This window comes from Panicum hallii, chromosome 5 (genome assembly GCF_002211085.1).
Source record: "Panicum hallii strain FIL2 chromosome 5, PHallii_v3.1, whole genome shotgun sequence".
In the NCBI taxonomy this organism is placed as follows: domain Eukaryota; kingdom Viridiplantae; phylum Streptophyta; class Magnoliopsida; order Poales; family Poaceae; genus Panicum; species Panicum hallii.
The window spans coordinates 2,536,394-2,555,476 of record NC_038046.1 but is presented as its reverse complement, the minus strand read 5'-3'; positions in this window follow the sequence as shown (position 1 = coordinate 2,555,476).

The following is a 19,083-nucleotide window of genomic DNA, read 5'->3' as shown; positions in this document are numbered from 1 at the left end:
GAGTCTTGTCCTGCACAGAACTTAGGATCGGCACTTAATAACATTCCCACGAGGTCCCGAGTTTCGTCGGTTAGGTTCCTTTGAGACATGCGACTGGGGTTAGCAAATCAAAGCACCAGGGTCCGATCCATAGGATTGAAGGGGTCCGGACCTCCGGGTTCTCAGTTCCAGGTACTACGGTACTCGTCCTGGGGAGGCAGAGCATGCACGCTTAGGGTACGGAACCAGGCTAAGCGTGGACATAGTTTTGGACCTGCCTTGAGGACGAATACGCTTCCCTGGCTCTGGCCCCCGGACATCCGGACCTAGTCAACAGGATCCGACCGAAGAGGTCCGAACCTCCGGGTTCGCAGTTCTAGGTACTACGGTACTCATCCTAGGGAGGCAGAGCGTGCACGCTTAGGGTACGGAACCAGGCTAAGCGTGGACACAGTTCTGGACCTACCCCGGGGCTGAGTACGCTTCCCTAGCAAGGTCCTCCGGACATCCGGACCCCTCCTTCCTGAGAAGAAGGGGGTCCCGGGCTGAGCGGCTACCCAGCTAACTCAATTCGGACCTCCATCACCGCACGAGAATAAGGGACCACATGGGGGTTAGGATAAGCCGAAAGCAAGAAAAAGAGCTGAATTGTAACAATCTTAGGGGCAGACTCGGAATAAGCTCTTCCTTTGTAAATTGTTACCCATGGAATGTGCGATGAACGCTAGAGGCTGGGTTTACGAGGGCGGACCTCCACCGCTCTAGACCACACGGAGGTGCAACCTCATTACAAAGGAAAAATTCATTCCCAGCTAAACCCCTAAGAATAAAACTTACAGAGGTGCAGCCTTGGCGCCGGAGACCTTTTCCTTGCCAGCTCGCTGCAGGGGGTAGGAATCATCCCTGGAGTCATGCTCGCGCCTCTTGCTGACGCGCTCCGCGAGCTTCAGAATCTCGCGGCACTCTGAGGCGCCGTGGCGGGCCCCTGGGTGAACAGGGCACGACCCGGAGTCGTCACCCTGCTGGCGCGGGTGCTTGCCGCGCGTGTTCTGGCCCCCAAGCGCTGTTGCTGCGTCATGGGTTCTAGCTTGCGGCTTGTTGCCGCTGCTAGGGGCAGCGTCACAGCCGCCCCCTGTTTGGGTGTCCCATCTTGGGGGGTTGAGTGCCATGCTCGGCCCTCAGCAGCCCTGGCGCATTTGTCCGCCAAGGCGAATAAGGTGGTGACGGTTTCCACCTGGTGAGTTGCCAGCTTCTCCAGCATCTTCTCGTCACGGACCCCCTGGCGGAAAGCCGTGATGATAGACGCATTGGAGATACGTGGAATAGTTCCACGTACCTTGGTGAAGCGGGAGATGAAGGCCCGGAGGGTTTCCCCGGGTTGTTGCCTCACGGCGTGGAGGTGAGCCTCCACACCATGCTGCTGGTACGCACTGGCAAAATTTGCCGTAAACTATGCGCAGAGCTCATCCCAGGACTGGATGGTCCCCGGAGTGAGGTTCATGAGCCAAGTCCGGGCTGGCCCAGTCAAAGCTACATGAAAGTAACTTGCTATGACGGCTTCGTTACCTCCAGCCGCCGTAATGGCGGTGACATAGACCTGCAGGAATTCTGACGGGTTAGTGGTCCCGTCATACTTTTCCGGCAGGTGGGGCCGAAACTTGGACGGCCAGGCGACCGCGCGGAGGTGGTCTGCGAGCGTTGCGCAGCCCACGCTCGGCACCGGAGCCTGAGCGAGCCCCTGTGGCCTGGCCACAGCCGCATCGAGCTCGGGCGCAAGATCCCGACCCTCAATGTTTAGCCGTCGGTTGCGCGCTGTGACATCCTGGTACTTAGGTTTAACACACCCTAGATTTTAGTGTGTTGATGTGTGCAAAATTTCTTGAAAGTGTGTTTAAAAACTTAATTGTTAAAGAAAAAGGGTATTTATATAATTATAAAATAATAAAGGTCCTTTTGTGCAAATGTGTGAGAGTGGGAGGTAAAATGATGTTTTTCTTGGGTTGTTTTGAAAATGTGCAGGAACTTACTTTTAAACCGTAGATAGAAGTGAAACTACCTCTAGGACTCATTTTGAGTGTGGTAGTTTAAAAGAGTTTTATTTAAAAGTTACCCCTCGCTCGACTTTTTGGTTATTTTCAAATCCTGAACTATTTTGAAAGTGAACCTTAAAGCAAAGTTGTAGATCTTGTTGAACTCTACACTTTTGCTTTTGGGCACATTTTCATTTGAGCTATGGTTTGAAAGTTACCAGAGTAGTACAGTGAGGTCCCTGCACTTCTGAAAATTTACAACCAGGTCCCTCATCTTCCTCCTCCAGCCCCGATCTCCTCTGCTCTCTGCCGCCGGTTACTACCCAAGCCCCTGCAGCTCTGCACCGGCCTTATCTTGTTCCACGCGTCGCCCCACCACTCCTCCCACCGCCAGCGCCGCCCCCGCTGTCCTCCCCGCGCGCTGCCACGTTGGGCCGTCGATCCCGAGCAACTGCCACGCTCGCCCGAAATCCCGCCGGCGCTGCCCGTCGCCTTAAAGCTGGCTAGGTGCATGCACCCCCTCCCTTTCTCCTCCACAGAGCGCCCCGTCGCTATAAAACCCGACCCAAGCCCCTGCATCCTCGCCTGTTCCCCTTTCTTTCTCCTCGCGACACCGGAGCTCACCGAGCGCCTCTCACTGGAATACGCCGCAACCGCTCCACCCCGCCCAGATTCCAGCCGCACATCGCTTCCTCACCTCCTCCACTAGCTCCCCGACCAGATCCGGTCCAGCCTCCGGCCCTCCTTCGCCGGAATCTCTTCGACCTCGAGCCACCGCTCACCGGAGAAGCCCGAGATCCGCCCCACCGTCGACAACCCTCCTCCGCCTGATCTCCAGCTCATCTAGGTACTCAGATCGAATCCTTGCAGCTCCCTGGTGCTCATGCGCGCCTTACCTGCCCATGTTCGCCGGCCCTTCGCCGGGAACGACATCACGCCGCCTCGGCCGCCGCCACCCCTCGTCGCCGGCCATGCTCCGCCACTATTCCTTGAGCACATCACCCACCAACAGACTCCCCATGTCCCGTAGGTTATGCTAGGCCAGTCCATCCTCGCCGGAGACCTCGCCGCCGGTGAGAACGCGCCGGACAGATCGGCCCGCCGCCGTCGAACTCTGGCAAGGGCTTTTGTGCAATAACCTTTCCTGTTCTGAGGGGGGGTCCGGGCAAAAAAGGGGGTTCGAACCTAGAGGTCCGGGTAAAACCTAGAGGTCCGGGTAAAACCAAGAGGTCCGGGAAAACCGAGAGGTCCGACCCAAAACCGAGAGGTCCGGCCAAAACCGAGAGGTCCGACCAAAACCGAGAGGTCCGGCCAAAACCTAGGGGTCCGGGCAAAACCAGGGACGTGTCTGTAAACCAGTCTTGTTTTCAAGTCAGCCAACTTGTAAAATCGATAGAAATTTGTAGAAAAATCCAAAAATTGCCAAACCAGTTTTGTTGGAAACTAGAAATCAAGCTCTACAACTTTGGTTAATAGAGTTTGGTTTGAAAACAAACATTTTTGAAGTTATTTAAAAGTTTAAGAAAAGGATCTTTTGGGCATAACTTTTGCATGCAAGCTTTGTTTGGTGTGATTTTTGGTTTGTAGCTTGTTTAAGTCATAAGTAACCATGTATAAAAATTTCTTGCAGAACACTGCTTTTTATTTAAAGTTCTTGTAAACCTTTGTAAATCAAGTTTGAAATAAGTTTAAATTTATTCAAATCTGTTTCTAAGGTTTTCAAGTCTAGATCTTTTTACCTTGTGTTATAATGCTGATAAAGGTTTCAAAATTAAAATTTTCAAGAACCATCTCACTTAAATCTTTGCATATCATATAGAGTCCACGACGCTCGACGACGGGATCTACGAGCTGATCCAGGAACCGGAGCAGGGATCATCTGAGGACCCCGCGAACGTCGTCGAAATTCTAACTGAAGCCCCGAACCAAGGTTCGAAAGTCTTTGAAGCTTTAGACCCCAACCCTGCGCAAGAAGGCAAGGCCCGGTGCATAACCTATTATTTTAAAGTATCGCACTTATACAAGTATTTATAAATTTATATTCTGCATTAAGTCTAGGAGTTGATTTGGAACCCTAGATGCATGAATCCTAGGAACCTATGTATTGAGCCCGAGTCCTTACGACTAGATGCTATGCTAATAGGACCGGCAGAAGTCGAGTGATTTCCTGTCACTCGCGCGATATAGGAGTTGAATGTTTACATTCTGCAACCACTATAAGGATACCAGACGAGTTCATGCTCCGCCATGAATTGGAAGGTTAACTTGTCTGTGTTGATAAAAGTTGATAAGGTCGAAGTGTGTGGTAGCTGTGGTCAAGTGTTTGAAAGTACTAGCCACATGCCGTAAATATGGCACGCGGTAAGCCTAGTACTTGATTGGCCCGGCAAGTGGACTTAACCCCACCACTCGATTGGTGTTTTTCTTGGTTATGTACATGCATCGATGTGTGGAGATATGTTCCGCAGGGCGGACGGGAGTACGGTCATGTAGTCGCGCTACAGGGGTACTTCCTGCACAAGATGTGCGTATGGTCCATAGTCGCTTGTGGTGGCCCTGATCCACGACCCGGAATAAGAGGGGAATGGTTGTTCGGGAAGTGAAGCTTCCGAACGTGTGAGTTAGGTTTCCCTTGCAAGGTTATGAAACTCGATTCAGAATCGTCCGTTTCTCGCGGATATTGAGACTACTTGCTCCTCCTACCACATAGAGTAAGAATTGGAACCAATGTTGGATAACTTGTTGGATGATAAGCTCTACCTTAATTGATGTAGTATAGGTGCTTACCTAGAATGGATAAAGCAACTAGAATCTGAAAGCTAAAACTTGAAAGTAGTCATACTCCTCTTTGCTTTTCAGCAAAAGAAACCAGAACCTCTCAAAGCTGCATGGTCTAGTTATGGGCTTGTTGCAATCTCGGTTATGTCTTGCTGAGTATTAGTATACTCAGTCTTGCTAGTTGTTTTCAGGTGTAACCTACGAGCCCCAAACGGAAAGCCCCTCCTGTCCCTTTGATGTGCCGTTTGGCTGGTCCGTGGAATGGGATCCGTCCCCGGCTGGCAGTGACCCTCCGGAGTGATGTCATGTTTCAGGCTTGGCATGGCATCAACCTCGCGACGTGTAGTCGCATTTGTTTTATAACTTGTTTTCCGCTGCACTTGAGCAAGCTGTTTAGCTTGCTGTTTTAAACTCTGGCTTGTATAACTTTCGTTTACGCTAAACTTGGTTTGTAATAATGTTTATATTCTGTATATTAAAAGTGGTGAGCTATTGTGATGTGATATGATTGTGAACTCGCCGTCGTGCGAGGTAAACCTTATTCGATCCTGTAGAATCGTGGTTGAATCGGGCGGTGACCCAACAGACCCAAGGGTTATTCCGTCTGAAGTGCGTTGAGTTAGTATCACTTGTGTAGTGATGACTAGCGCGCTTGAGCCGGAATAATTCAAGCGGATTGGTTCTACCACACGCGCCCGCTCAATGGTGAGCCGGGCATCCTCTCCCGCATGCCTGCAGTTGAGCTCTGCCCGGAGGTCCTCAGTCCGTGCACTCCTCACTGATGGAGAGTGCACAGAACCGGATGCGCCGCCCTGATGACGGCGTTGCCTCGACGCAGACCCGCCCGCAGAACTTGGGGAGGCCTGTGCCAGGTTGAGGAGGCGGTCGACGTCGTCACGCCATTGCCTCTGGGCGTCAGGCGAGGCTGTCTCACCAGGAGGGTTGCGGAGCAAGTCCCTGGCTGCCATGAGCGGTCCATTCGGCACAGGCACCGATTGGGCCACGGAAGCCCGCATCGCATGGCGCTGCTGTCCAGCGCGCGTCGCCACCCTAGACGTGGGGTGGCGTGAGGCGTGTGGCATCGTGGACGCCACTTCCTCAACCAACTGGGGGTCGTGATGACCACTTCCCTGCTCCATTGCGGTCTTGAGCTTCAACCAAGCGCAAACCAAACCTAGCCCCCTACCTGGCGCGCCAAATGTCGGAGGAATTCTCCAGCCGGGTGGCGGAATGCACCTGCCTAATCCTAGTTAAGGATGGGTTTGGAGGAGAGCTAGGAGCGCTTGATCGGTGGGCAGATGAACGCAGGAAAGACACAAGAATTTTAGAGTGGTTCGGGCCGCCGGAACATAACACCCTACGTCCACTTGGGAGTTGTATTGCCCTTGAGTTTGAGAGCTTGAGAGTGTGCTTGTTTGTATCCTGAGAGGATTGTGAGTCTCTAAGATTGGTTGTGTTCTAACGGGCGCACGCTCACTTTTATAGTCCAAGGGAGGTGCTTACACTGTGCGGATATAATGTCTGGAATATCCGGGTATGAGACAAGCTACAAAAAAACAAAGATAATGATGCTGTAAATTAGATCCAGTAAATTTAGAGAGACTGGTGGTACTTTTTGAGTGTTTCTCACCAGTTGTCTTGCTCTAGAGACTTGTATAAAAGTAGATCGACCTCAAACCCTAAAAAGTTAGTTTCACAAGCAAATAACCAATAAAACAAGTACGGTGCACAAGAGAGAGACAGGATTTGTTTCCCGATGTTCACTCCCAAAGAAGCTACGTCTCCGTTGAGTAAGGATTCAAGAGACAGTGCTCAAGAACCCCTATGCTGCTCTCCCAAGGGTGAGACCAACACTCAAACCCAAGGTCAGTTACTATGAATTCCTCGGAGAGGAAAGATGATTACAAACTTGCTGTGATGCTCAATACTCAATTTCGCATTCACAAGCGACGCCTAGCCGTCTATGAGCTTGAATCTCCAAGAGTAACAAACTAGAATCCACCGGCTAGACTTGGATGATGTGCTCAAGAGATGGATTCGAGGCTTACTTGCACAAATCTTAGCTCTTGAAACAATCTCACTTGAATCCGCTAAGAAAATCACTCAAGAATGGAGCAAATGGGAAGTGAGAGGGCTCTCTTTTGCTTGTAGGCAGTTCTGGTCGAAAATGAGCAAGAGAGGTGTGAGTGAAGGGGTATGGGGTATTTATACCCCCTCTCACAGAAAACTAGCCGTTGGCTAAAGGGTACCCGGATACTCCGGGTATATGTCCGGATACTCCGGACAAGGGAGTCCGGACACTCCGGACCAGAGTTTTGCGGATAGATAACAGTAACTCGGAGACTCCGGGTATACGTCCGGATACTCCGGATTCCTATAGCCGGACCTCCGGCCGGACCTCCGGACCTCCGGACCTAGGGAATTTTGTGGCTGGGGAACAGTTACCCGGATACTCCGGGTATATGTCCGGATACTCCGGACATCTCTGTCCGGACATTCCGGACCAGGACCCGGAAACTCCGTGTTTAGCGTGGAATTTCATAAGAAGGATGTTTATAGTGGTAGGTTTGATTCTCATGGTTTTTCTAGATTCTCTTGAGCACAACTACCACGTCCACGCTTGTGGATCAAAGTTCCTCTTGATAGTACGGCGTTCCTATACTCAATTTCAAAATAAAATCTAATCTTCAAGTAAATTTGAAACACCGCTTTTCATTTCCTTTTGAGGACTCATGCTTCGTAATATGCTTTGCTTAATCATGCTTAGCACCTGCACACATGCTTGATAACATGATTAAATATACATGTGCTTTGTCATCTACCATCAAAACCCACTAAGGGGCCTAGATATCTTTCAATCTCCCCCTTTTTGGTGATTGATGACAACCCACATGTATCTCATTTGATAATCATAAAGAAGTAAACTTAAGCATACAAAGAGCTCCCCCTTAAGGTATGCCATGAATTTGAATTTCAAATTGACTTCTCAAATGTCAAAGTTGGCATATTATGAAGAGGACATGAAAGCTCTTTATACTTTCTACAGTGGGGTGAGCAAGTGTGTGCTGAGATAGTGTGTAATGCAAATGTCATGTTATTCAATCAAGAAAAACTTGTGTTGGCAGCAAACACCCGGAGACTCCGGAAGTATTTCCAGAATATCCGGACCACCAGCACAAAACCCAAAATGACACTGCGTCACAATTTAAATAAGAGTCACACTATCACTTCAGCCTTAAAAACAAACTTCAAACTACAATCAACATAGAGTAGCACGCATTACAAGTTTTCTCACAGCACATAGTCATTACAAGAAGATTGTTCAAGCGAGCGATAAGATGACATTAAGTTTGATACAAACCCCAAATGAGAACATAAATGATCTTTTCACTCCCCCTTTGTCATCAAGTACCAAAAAGGGAATGAAAACAGCAATAACGTGTCCTACGCATCATCATCAAGGATTGAATTTCGATAGAAAGATCTCGTGATGTGAGAGGCTCACTTAGCTTAAGACTAGCCAACAATCAATCAATGGGAACAATAGTCTTAAGTAAGCAAGAAAAGATTCAAATTTTCTTGAAAATCACTCTCCTAACAGTTCTAGTAAGTTTTTCAAAAAGAATTACTCTATAGCAATCAAACATGTGCATGATTTCAAACTAAGTTACGAGAGTCCAAGATATTTAGCTCACTCCTCAAAGTACAAAACCTTTGCTCATCAAGTGGTTTGGTGAAGATATCGGCTAGTTGTTTATCGGTGCTTACATGACTCAAAACAATATCTCATTTGGTCTCATGGTCTCTTAAGAAATGGTGCCTTATATCAATGTATTTGGTTCTTGAATGGTTTACTGGGTTGTTAGCTAGCTTGATTGCACTCTCGTTGTCACACAAGAGTGGAGTCTTACTAAACTTACAACCAAAATCGCTCAAGGTGGATTTCATCCAAAGTAGTTGCGCACAACAAGCACCTGCAGCAACATACTCGGCTTCGGCAGTGGATAAGGCAACGGAATTTTGTTTCTTAGAACTCCAAGACACAAGGGACCGGCCAAGAAATTGACAAGTCCCCGATGTACTCTTCCTATCTACTTTGCAACCGGCATAATCCGAATCGGAGTAGCCAAGTAGATTGAAAGCGGAGCCCTTGGGATACCACAAGCCAAGGTACGGAGTGTAAACCAAATATCTTAGAATTCTCTTAACAACCATAAGATGATATTCCTTAGGATTAGCTTGAAACCTTGCACATATGCACACACTAAGCATGATATCGGGCCTAGATGCACAAAGGTAAAGAAGAGATCCAATCATGGAGCGATATACCTTTTAATCAACGGCCTTACCATCGTCATTTGGATCAAGATGTCCATTAGTTGGCATTGGTGTCTTGATGGGCTTGGCATTCTCCATGTCAAACTTTTTCAACATATCTTTAGTATACTTGGTTTGACAAATGAAAGTGCCTTCCTTGAGTTGCTTGATTTGAAATCCAAGAAAGAAAGTCAATTCGCCCATCATGGACATCTCAAATCTCTTTGTCATGATCCTACTAAATTCCTCGCACCAAGATTGATTAGTAGAACCAAATATAATGTCATCGACATATATTTGGCATACAAAAATATCTTTATCAATTTTACGAGTGAAGAGAGTAGGATCGGCTTTGCCTATTTCAAAACCTTTCTTTAAGAGAAAATCCTTAAGGCATTCATACCATGCTCTAGGTGCTTGCTTAAACCCATAGAGCGCCTTTTGGAGCTTGTAGACGTGGTTAGGAAACTTGGAATCTTCAAACCCCGGTGGTTGCTCAACATATACCAATTTGGAGATTGGTCCATTAAGAAAAGCACTCTTCACATCCATTTGGTACAGCTTGAAATCATGGTGAGTAGCAAAGGCAAGCAAGATACGAATTGATTCGAGCCTAGCTACGGGAGCATAAGTTTCATCAAAATCCAAACCTTCGATTTGTGTGAAGCCTTGAGCAACCAACCTAGCTTTGTTCCTTGTCACCACGCCATGTTCATCTTGTTTGTTTTGAAAAACCCACTTGGTTCCAATAACATTTTGCTTGGGTCTTTCTACTAAGGACCAGATTTCATTCCGTGTGAAGTTGTTCAATTCTTCTTGCATAGCCATCACCCAATCCGGATCATCCAGAGCTTCTTCTACCTTAAGTGGTTCCAAGGAAGAAACAAACGAGTAATGTTCAAAAAAGTAGCCAAACGAGAACGAGTGGTTACCCCTTTACTTATGCTTCCAAGGATGTTATCTACTGGATGATCCCTTTGAATATTTTGATGAACTCTTGGATGAGGAATTTGAGCTTCATGTTGTATTGGTTTAACTTCTTGTTTTGCCTAAGATTGATCTTGATGTGGAATTGATGATTCAACTTCAGTGAGCCGGATAGTCTGGTCCTCAGTCCGGATATTCCGGATAGGGGATCCGGAGTCTCCGGACATCTGGCTGGAGTTTCCGGGTGGCGCTGTGGATTTGGATGTAGATAGCCCTTTGAACATCAACATATCATCATCATCTTGATCTTCTTGCTCTTGAGGCTTTATTTCACCAGTAGCTAGTTTCTTTATTGCCTTGCTTGGTGATTCTTCCATACCTACAACAATATCAACTTGCTCCCTTTGAGAGCCATTAGATTCATCAAATGTCACGTCACACGCAACTTCAACACAACCGGAGGTTTTGTTGAAGACACGATAGCCATGAGCATTTGAGGCATAACCGAGAAGAAAACCTTCATCAACTTTAGGTGCAAACTTAGAGTTCTTGGGCTTCTTGTTAAGAATGAAACACTTACTTCCAAAAACTCTAAAGTAAGACACGTTAGGCTTTTTACCAAGTAGAAGCTCGTAGGCCATCTTGTTCAAGATCTTGTGTAGATAAATACGGTTGATGGCATGGCACGCCGTGTTGATTGCTTCCGCCCAAAATTGATCCGAGACCTTGTATTCATCAAGCATTGTCCTTGCGACTTCAATAAGAGTTCTATTTTTCCTTTCAACTATTCCATTTTGTTGTGGAGTATATGGAACGGAGAACTCATGGCCAATGCCCTCTTCTTCTAGGAATTCTTCAATGTTGGTGTTCTTGAATTCGGTGCCATTGTCACTTCTCACTTTCTTGATCTTGGTCTTGAATTCATTTTGAGCTCTTTTTGCAAATTTCTTGAATGTATCTTGCACTACACTTTTGTCATGCAAAAAGAATACCCACGTGAAACGAGAATAATCATCAACAATGACAAGGCCATATTTGTTACCACCAATGCTTATGTAAGCCACCGGGCCAAAGAGATCCATGTGTAGTAGTTCAAATGGCTTGACGGTGGTGACAATGCTCTTTGATAGATGAGGAACACCAACTTGCTTTCCGGCTTGACAAGCACTACAAATACGATCTTTCTCAAAAGAAACATTGGTTAGTACTAAAATGTGATCCCCCTTTAGGAGCTTGTTGAGTTTTCTCATCCCAACATGGGCTAGTCGGCGATGCCATAACCAACCCAAGCTAGACTTTGCCACCAAGCATGTATCAAGTTGAGCCTTTTCTTGTGAAAAATTCACTAGATAAAGTTTTCCCTTGAGTACATCCTTGAAGGCAACGGAGCCATCGCTTCTCTTAATGACGGTCACACCCTTGTTAGTAAATAAACAATTAAAGCCCGACGCACAAAGTTGTGATATGGACAACAAATTATAACCAAGTGACTCAACTAAGAGAACTTTTGAAAGAGAGAATTTTGAGTTTAGATCAATGTTACCGGTGCCAAACACTTTTCTCTTTTGATTTCCGGCAAAGGTAATGTAATGATTATCATCGGATTCTTTCAAAGATTGAAACATACTTCCTTCTCCGGTCATATGATTTGTACATCCGCTATCAATCACCCATGTGGATCCACCGGAGAAGTATCCCTACAAAACAAGATTATTTCTTCCTTTTAGGTACCCAACAATACTTGGGTCCTTGAGTGTTAGTCATAAGCATCTTGGGTACCCACACATGGCTTTTCACCTTAGTGTTCCATGAGCGGTGACCCACAAACATAGCAACCACTTTACCATGGTGGTTCCTAGTTAACATATAATCCGCATAAAAAGAAATTTGAGAGGATGATTCTTGTGTCTTAGGAGCTTGGAACTTGTTTTGCTTTAATGAAGATGCGACAATTTTGGCACCTTCATCACATGTTGTGCCTCTTTTGACAAACTTGACATAACTTGTCCCTTGGATCTCACTAACTCCCTTGCGGATGGGAGTAGTCATGCTCACTAGACCTCCATTTGCTCCTAAGGCGGCCTTCTTGTTGTTCTTCACATATGAGATGGTTTGAGATGCACTATTTTCATTCTTTCCATGTCCCTTACCTTTCTCAAAGCCATATTTGCTCATGTACTTTGATCCAAATCCCTTGGTATGTTTCTCAAACTCACCTACCCTTGGTGAGAAATTTGTCTTGAGTACTTGCTTGTGAGATGGTGCTTCTTCTTGCACTAATTGAGTGAGTCTAGTAATCTCTTTCTTCATGGTATGCATTTCGGCATGGTTAGTAGCACAAGTTTGAATATCAATATTAAAGCATCGTGCACAACAATTACTAGTTGAAGGACTAGATGAATTTGATGACTCACAAGGTTTAAAGGAGCTTTCCAAAAGAGTGTTAGCTTTAACTTCAAGTGCCGTGTGAATGGCTTGTAAGCTTGTTAAGCTTTCTTGAAGTTTCTCATTGTCTCTCTTCAAGTTAGCATGAGTGTCTTCAACTAAGGAGAGTTTTTTTGTTAAGTCATTCACTTTTCTCTTTTCACTAGTGAATGACTCTTCTATCTCAAGAAGTATGCTATCCTTGGTTTTTAGAGAGTCCTCAAGCCTCTTGTTTTCCTTTCTTTCATTGGTAAGGTTCTTTTCAAGAGTTTCGGATTTTTCTCTCTCAAGCCTAAGCAATTCTTCTTGTGATTCAAGAGTCAAATCTAGATCATCTAGTTTCATTATTAGTTTCATCATTTTAGTTGCCGCACTTTTGCCATATTGTTTAATGAGACTAGCAATTTTCTCTTCCTCATCTAATTCATCATCCGATAAGTTTGGGGATGTTACCTTCATGTTCTTTGCCATAAGGCACATGATTGGATCTTGATCTTCATCATCGGTGAGATCTTCAAACAAACTTGGTTGATGTGAAAAAGAGGTCTTGAATGCCATGGTTGCAACATCTTCATTGTCGGAGTTGCTCTCTTCATTTGAATCCCATTCTTGACCAAGATGAGCTTCACCGGCATGCTTTTTGTATCTTGGCTTGTCCCTCTTGGATGAGCTCTCCTTGGTGTCCTTGTTCTTCTTCTTTTCTTCCGGACAATCCGCAATGAAATGCCCAACTTTGTTGCAACCAAAATAAGGCTTGCTTGATCTTCTTCTTAATTCATACTTGTTCTTGCTAAGGTTTCGGAAATTGCTCTTCCTTAGAACCCTTCTAAAATTCTTAATGAAGAAAGCCATTTGCTCATCATCAAGCTCATCTTCTTCATTATCACTAGAGTCATCATTCTTTGAGGATTGGGTAGCTTTTTCTTTGCCCTTTAACTTTGCTTGAAGAGCCAACCCATTGTTCTTTGCTGCTTGCTCTTGGAGGTCGGCCAAATCTTGATTGATCTTAACCCTCCTTAATTGATCATGATAAGCTTCAATTCTTCCCAGAATATTCTCGGCGGTGAAATGTTTGAAACCTCTTTCGACTCTTATCAAGCTAGGTAGTGTGACATCTCTAGCCATGTAGACGGTCAAGAGCTTGTCCACTATCTCACGATCACCCCATTTATCTCCACCAAGAGACTTGATTTGATTGGTGATCTTTTTCATGTGGTTATACATCTCCTTGACGGTTTCATCTTTCTTCATGGAGAATAGACTTAGTCATCTTCCAAAATCTTGATTCTTGACCCTTGATGATTTACTTGGAGTGTGTCCCAAGCATCCTTGGCGGTGAGAGCATCTTCAATCTTGTCAAACTCTTCGGCACTTACGGAAGAGTGAAGAATGTTCAAAGCTTGGTAATTGCGTTGCAAAACATAAGCTTGAACCGGTGTAGGAGTCTCATCATCATCCGGAATGTCACAACCAACTTCCACAATCTTCCAAAGATCCTTGTGAATAGCACTCAAGTAACCAAACATTTTTGTCTTCCATTGATTATAGCCCGTACCATCAAAGTGAGGTGGCTTTCCCATGTGAATTGAGGCATTATGTTCAATTGGGATTTGCACTCAAGTAACCAAACATTTTTGTCTTCCATTGATTATAGCCTGTACCATCAAAGTGAGGTGGCTTTCCCATGTGAATTGAGGCATTATGTTCAATTGGGATTTGAAAGGTGTAATCATGATTCACTCGGTGAGAGTTGGCTCTTTTCTTCGTTTTTGATGAGCTTGAGGATCTTTTCTTGTAATCGATGTCTGAGTCATCGCTTGACTCGATTATGATCTTTGTGTTGAATTTCTCTTTCTTTCTTTGCAGCTTCTTTTTCTTCTTCCATGCCTTCCACTCTTGGAATGACATCTCATCATCGGTTGTTTGTAACTCATCTTTTTCTACTCCGTGCCGATCATTCTTTTTCTTGTCTTTGGAATAAGAATTGTCGTTATCCTCAGACTTTCCCGATGACTTCTCATTGTCAACATCAACTTTATCTGTTGGATTTGTGGGAGACTTTGTTGAAGGATCACCCGACATCTTGATTCTTCAAGCGGTTAAGCTTTAAGGATGGAGAACGAGGCTCTGATACCAATTGAAAGGACCTCAAGATGCCTAGAGGGGGGTGAATAGGCGAATCTGAAACTTAAAAACACTTCGAACACGGTTAGTAACACAGATGTCCGGATACTCCGGATATATGTCCAGATAATCCGGATATCGAGTCCGGAGTTTCCGGATATAATATCTGGAATATCCGGGTATGAAACAAGCTACAAAAAAAAAGATAATGATGCTTTAAATTAGATCCAGTAAATTTAGAGAGACTGGTGGTATCTTTTGAGTGTTTCTCACCAGTTGTCTTGCTCTAGAGACTTGTATAAAAGTAGATCGACCTCAAACCCTAGAAAGTTAGTCTCACAAGCAAATAACCAATAAAACAAGTACTGTGCACAAGAGAGAGACAGGATTTGTTTCTCGAAGTTCACTCCCAAAGGAGCTACGTCTCCGTTGAGGAAGGATTCAAGAGACGGTGCTCAAGAACCCCTATGCTCCTCTCCCAAGGGTGAGACCAACGCTCAAACCCAAGGTCACTTACTATGAATTCCTCGAAGAGGAAAGATGATTACAAACTTGCTGTGATGCTCACAACTCAATTTCGCATTCACAAGCGACGCCTAGCCGTCTAGGAGCTTGAAGCTCCAAGAGTAACAAACTAGAATCCACCGGCTAGACTTGGATGATGTGCTCAAGAGATGGATTCGAGGCTTACTTGCACAAATCTTAGCTCTTGCAACAATCTCACTTGAATCCCCTAAGAAAATCACTCAAGAATGGAGCAAATGGGAAGTGAGAGGGCTCTCTTTTGCTTGTAGGCAGTTCTGGTCGAAAATGAGCAAGAGAGGTGTGAGTGAAGGGGTATGGGGGTATTTATACCCCCTCTCACAGAAAACTAGCCGATGGCTAAAGGGTACCGGGATACTCCGGGTATATGTCCGGATACTTCGGACAAGGGAGTCCGGACACTCCGGACCAGAGAGTTTTGCGGACAGATAACAGTAACTCGGAAACTCCGGGTATACGTCCGGATACTCCGGATTCCTATAGCCGGACCTCCGGCCAGACCTCCGAACCTCCGGACCTCTCTTGGTTACTGTTATCTCTCTTGGTTACCTCCGGACCTCCGGATCTGGCTCAGGTAATGCCCATTGGTTTGCCACGTTGTTTTGCCGAGCGTTTTATATTTTGCAGTATTGTCTAGAACCTGAAGGTTGAAATGGCACAAGAGCTAAGCTAGTAGGGAAGCACGCCATGGGAACCTCTAGTTGATTTTGGATTGGTATCAACCGTAAAATAATGTTGATTACTGCGTGGAATTTCATAAGAAGGCTGTTTATAGTGGTAGGTTTGATTCTCATGGTTTTTCTAGGTTCTCTTGAGCACAACTACCACGTCCACGCTTGTGGATCAAAGTTCCTCTTGATAGTACGGCGTTCCTATACTCAATTTCAAAATAAAATCTAATCTTCAAGTAAATTTGAAACACCGCTTTTCATTTCCTTTTGAGGACTCATGCTTCGTAATACGCTTTGCTTAATCATGCTTAGCACCTGCACACATGCTTGATAACACGATTAAATATCCATGTGCTTTGTCATCTACCACCAAAACCCACTAAGGGACCTAGATATCTTTCATGGAGCCATGTGCCATGGATTTGGATCAGACTAGGGATGCTCGAAAATAATTCGCCTACGTATTCAGACTTACAGACCCTGACGAGAACACTATGCCACTATCCTACATTCCTACTAGATGGGCTTAAAGGCCTTTCAGTATTTAATTTCTTGGGCTGTAGATGGGTAAGACCTAGGCCCAAGTAGCACATTGCAATTACGCCATCCGCGAACAAAGGCGATTAGGCGTAAAAACAACATTACGCAAACCAATTTGCAAGGCGGAAAGATAAAACAACTACCTCCAGTCTCCCCTAGTGACGACTCGACGGAGTCACGGCCCCCAGCAGAACGGAGAGATCCCCGGCAAGAGTTTCCCGATGACCGGCGGCAGTGGAGGCAGCACTCGGCGTCCGGCCGCCGCCGCTAGGAGCCGCGGGAGGCCCTCCACCTCCTCGGAGCCGGAGCCGGACGCTCGCCGAGCCGCCGCCGCAGCGGTGCGGCGCCGTGGCCGCGGCGACCATGGGCCCCTGCGCCTCATGGACGTGAGCCCCCGAACCCTCGCGTTCTTAGGGCTTGCTTCCTTCGCCCTCATGTCGGTCGCCTTCGTGGCGTATACTGGTGGGTTGTGGGAGGAGGTTGAAGCGGAGGGCGCGGCGACGCTGCGAACCGTCATGCGCTCCGTCACGCCGCTGCCGGCGCCTAGGATGATGGATCTGGCTCAGGTAAAGCCCATTGGTTTGCCACGTTGTTTTGCCGAGCGTTTTATATTTTGCAGTACTGTCTACAACCTGAAGGTTGAAATGGCACAAGAGCTAAGCTAGTAGGGAAGCATGCCATGGGAACCTCTAGTTGATTTTGGATTGGTATCAACCGTAAAATAATGTTGATTACTGATTTAGCATGAAGTGATATTGTTACCATCAACCAGTGTGCATCACTGGTTTATATTTGATTGATTCCGGACCTCCTGCCGGACCTCCGGACCTCCTGCCGGACCTCCGGACCCAGGGAATTTTGCGGCTGGGGAACAGTTACCCGGATACTTCGGGTATATGTCCGGACACTCCGGACATCTTTGTTCGGACATTCCGAACCAGGACCCGAAAACTTCGTGTTTAGCGTGAAATTTCATAAGAAGGCTGTTTATAGTGGTAGGTTTGATTCTCATGGTTTTTCTAGGTTCTCTTGAGCAAAACTACCACGTCCACGCTTGTGGATCAAAGTACCTCTTGATAGTACGGCGTTCCTATACTCAATTTCAAAATAAAATCTAATCTTCAAGTAAATTTGAAACACCGCTTTTTATTTCCTTTTGAGGACTCATGCTTCGTAATACCCTTTGCTTAATCATGCTTAGCACCTGCACACATGCTTGATAACACGATTAAATATACATATGCTTTGTCATCTACCACCAAAACTCACTAAGGGGCCTAGATATCTTTCATGGAGCCATGTGCCATGGATTTGGATCAGACTAGGGATGCTCGAAAATAATTCGCCTACGTATTCAGACTTACAGACCCTGACGAGAACACTATGCCACTATCCTACATTCCTACTAGATGGGCTTAAAGGCCTTTCAGTATTTAATTTCTTAGGCTGTAGATGGGTAAGACCTAGGCCCAAGTAGCACATTGCAATTACGCCGTCCGCGAACAAAGGCGATTAGGCGTAAAAACAACATTACGCAAACCAATTTGCAAGGCGGAAAGATAAAGCAACTACCTCCAGTCTCCCCTAGTGACGACTCGACGGAGTCACGGCCCCAGCAGAACGGAGAGATCGCCGGCGAGAGTTTCCCGATGACCGGCGGCGGTGGAGGCAGCACTCGGCGTCCGGCCGCCGCCGCTAGGAGCCGCGGGAGGCCCTCCACCTCCTCGGAGCCGGAGCCGGACGCTCGCCGAGCCGTCGCCGCAGCGGCGTGGCGCCGTGGCCGCGGCAATCATGTGCCCCTGCGCCTCATGGACGTGAGCCCCCGAACCCTCACGTTCCTAGGGCTTGCTTCCTTCGCCCTCATGTCAGTCGCCTTCGTGGCGTATACTGGTGGGTTGTGGGAAGAGGTGGAAGCGGAGGGCGCGGCGACGCTGCGAACGGTCATGCGCTCCGTCACGCCGCTGCCGGCGCCTAGGATGACGGATCTGGCTCAGGTAATGCCCATTGGTTTGCCACGTTGTTTTGCCGAGCATTTTATATTTTGCAGTACTGTCTAGAACCTGAAGGTTGAAATAGCACAAGAGCTAAGCTAGCAGGAAAGCACGCCATGGGAACCTCTAGTTGATTTTGGATTGGTATCAACCGTAAAATAATGTTGATTACTGATTTAGCATGAAGTGATATTGTTACCATCAACCAGTCTGCATCACTGGTTTATATTTGATTGATTTCGGACCTCCTGCCGGACCTCCGGACCCAGGGAATTTTGCGGCTGGGGAACAGTTACCCGGATACTCCGGGTATATGTTCGGACACTCCGGACATCTTTGTCCGGACTTTCCGAACCAGGACCCGGAAACTCCGTGTTTAGCTTGGAATTTCATAAGAAGGCTGTTTATAGTGGTAGGTTTGATTCTCATGGTTTTTCTAGGTTCTCTTGAGCACAACTACCACGTCCACGCTTGTGGATCAAAGTACCTCTTGATAGTATGGCGTTCCTATACTCAATTTCAAAATAAAATCTAATTTTCAAGTATATTTGAAACACCGCTTTTCATTTCCTTTTGAGGACTCATGCTTCGTAATACGCTTTGCTTAATCATGCTTAGCACTTGTACACATGCTTGATAACATGATTAAATATACATATGTTTTGTCATCTACCACCAAAACCCACTAAGGGGCCTAGATATCTTTCATGGAGCCATGTGCCATGGATTTGGATTAGACTGGGCATGCTCGAAAATAAT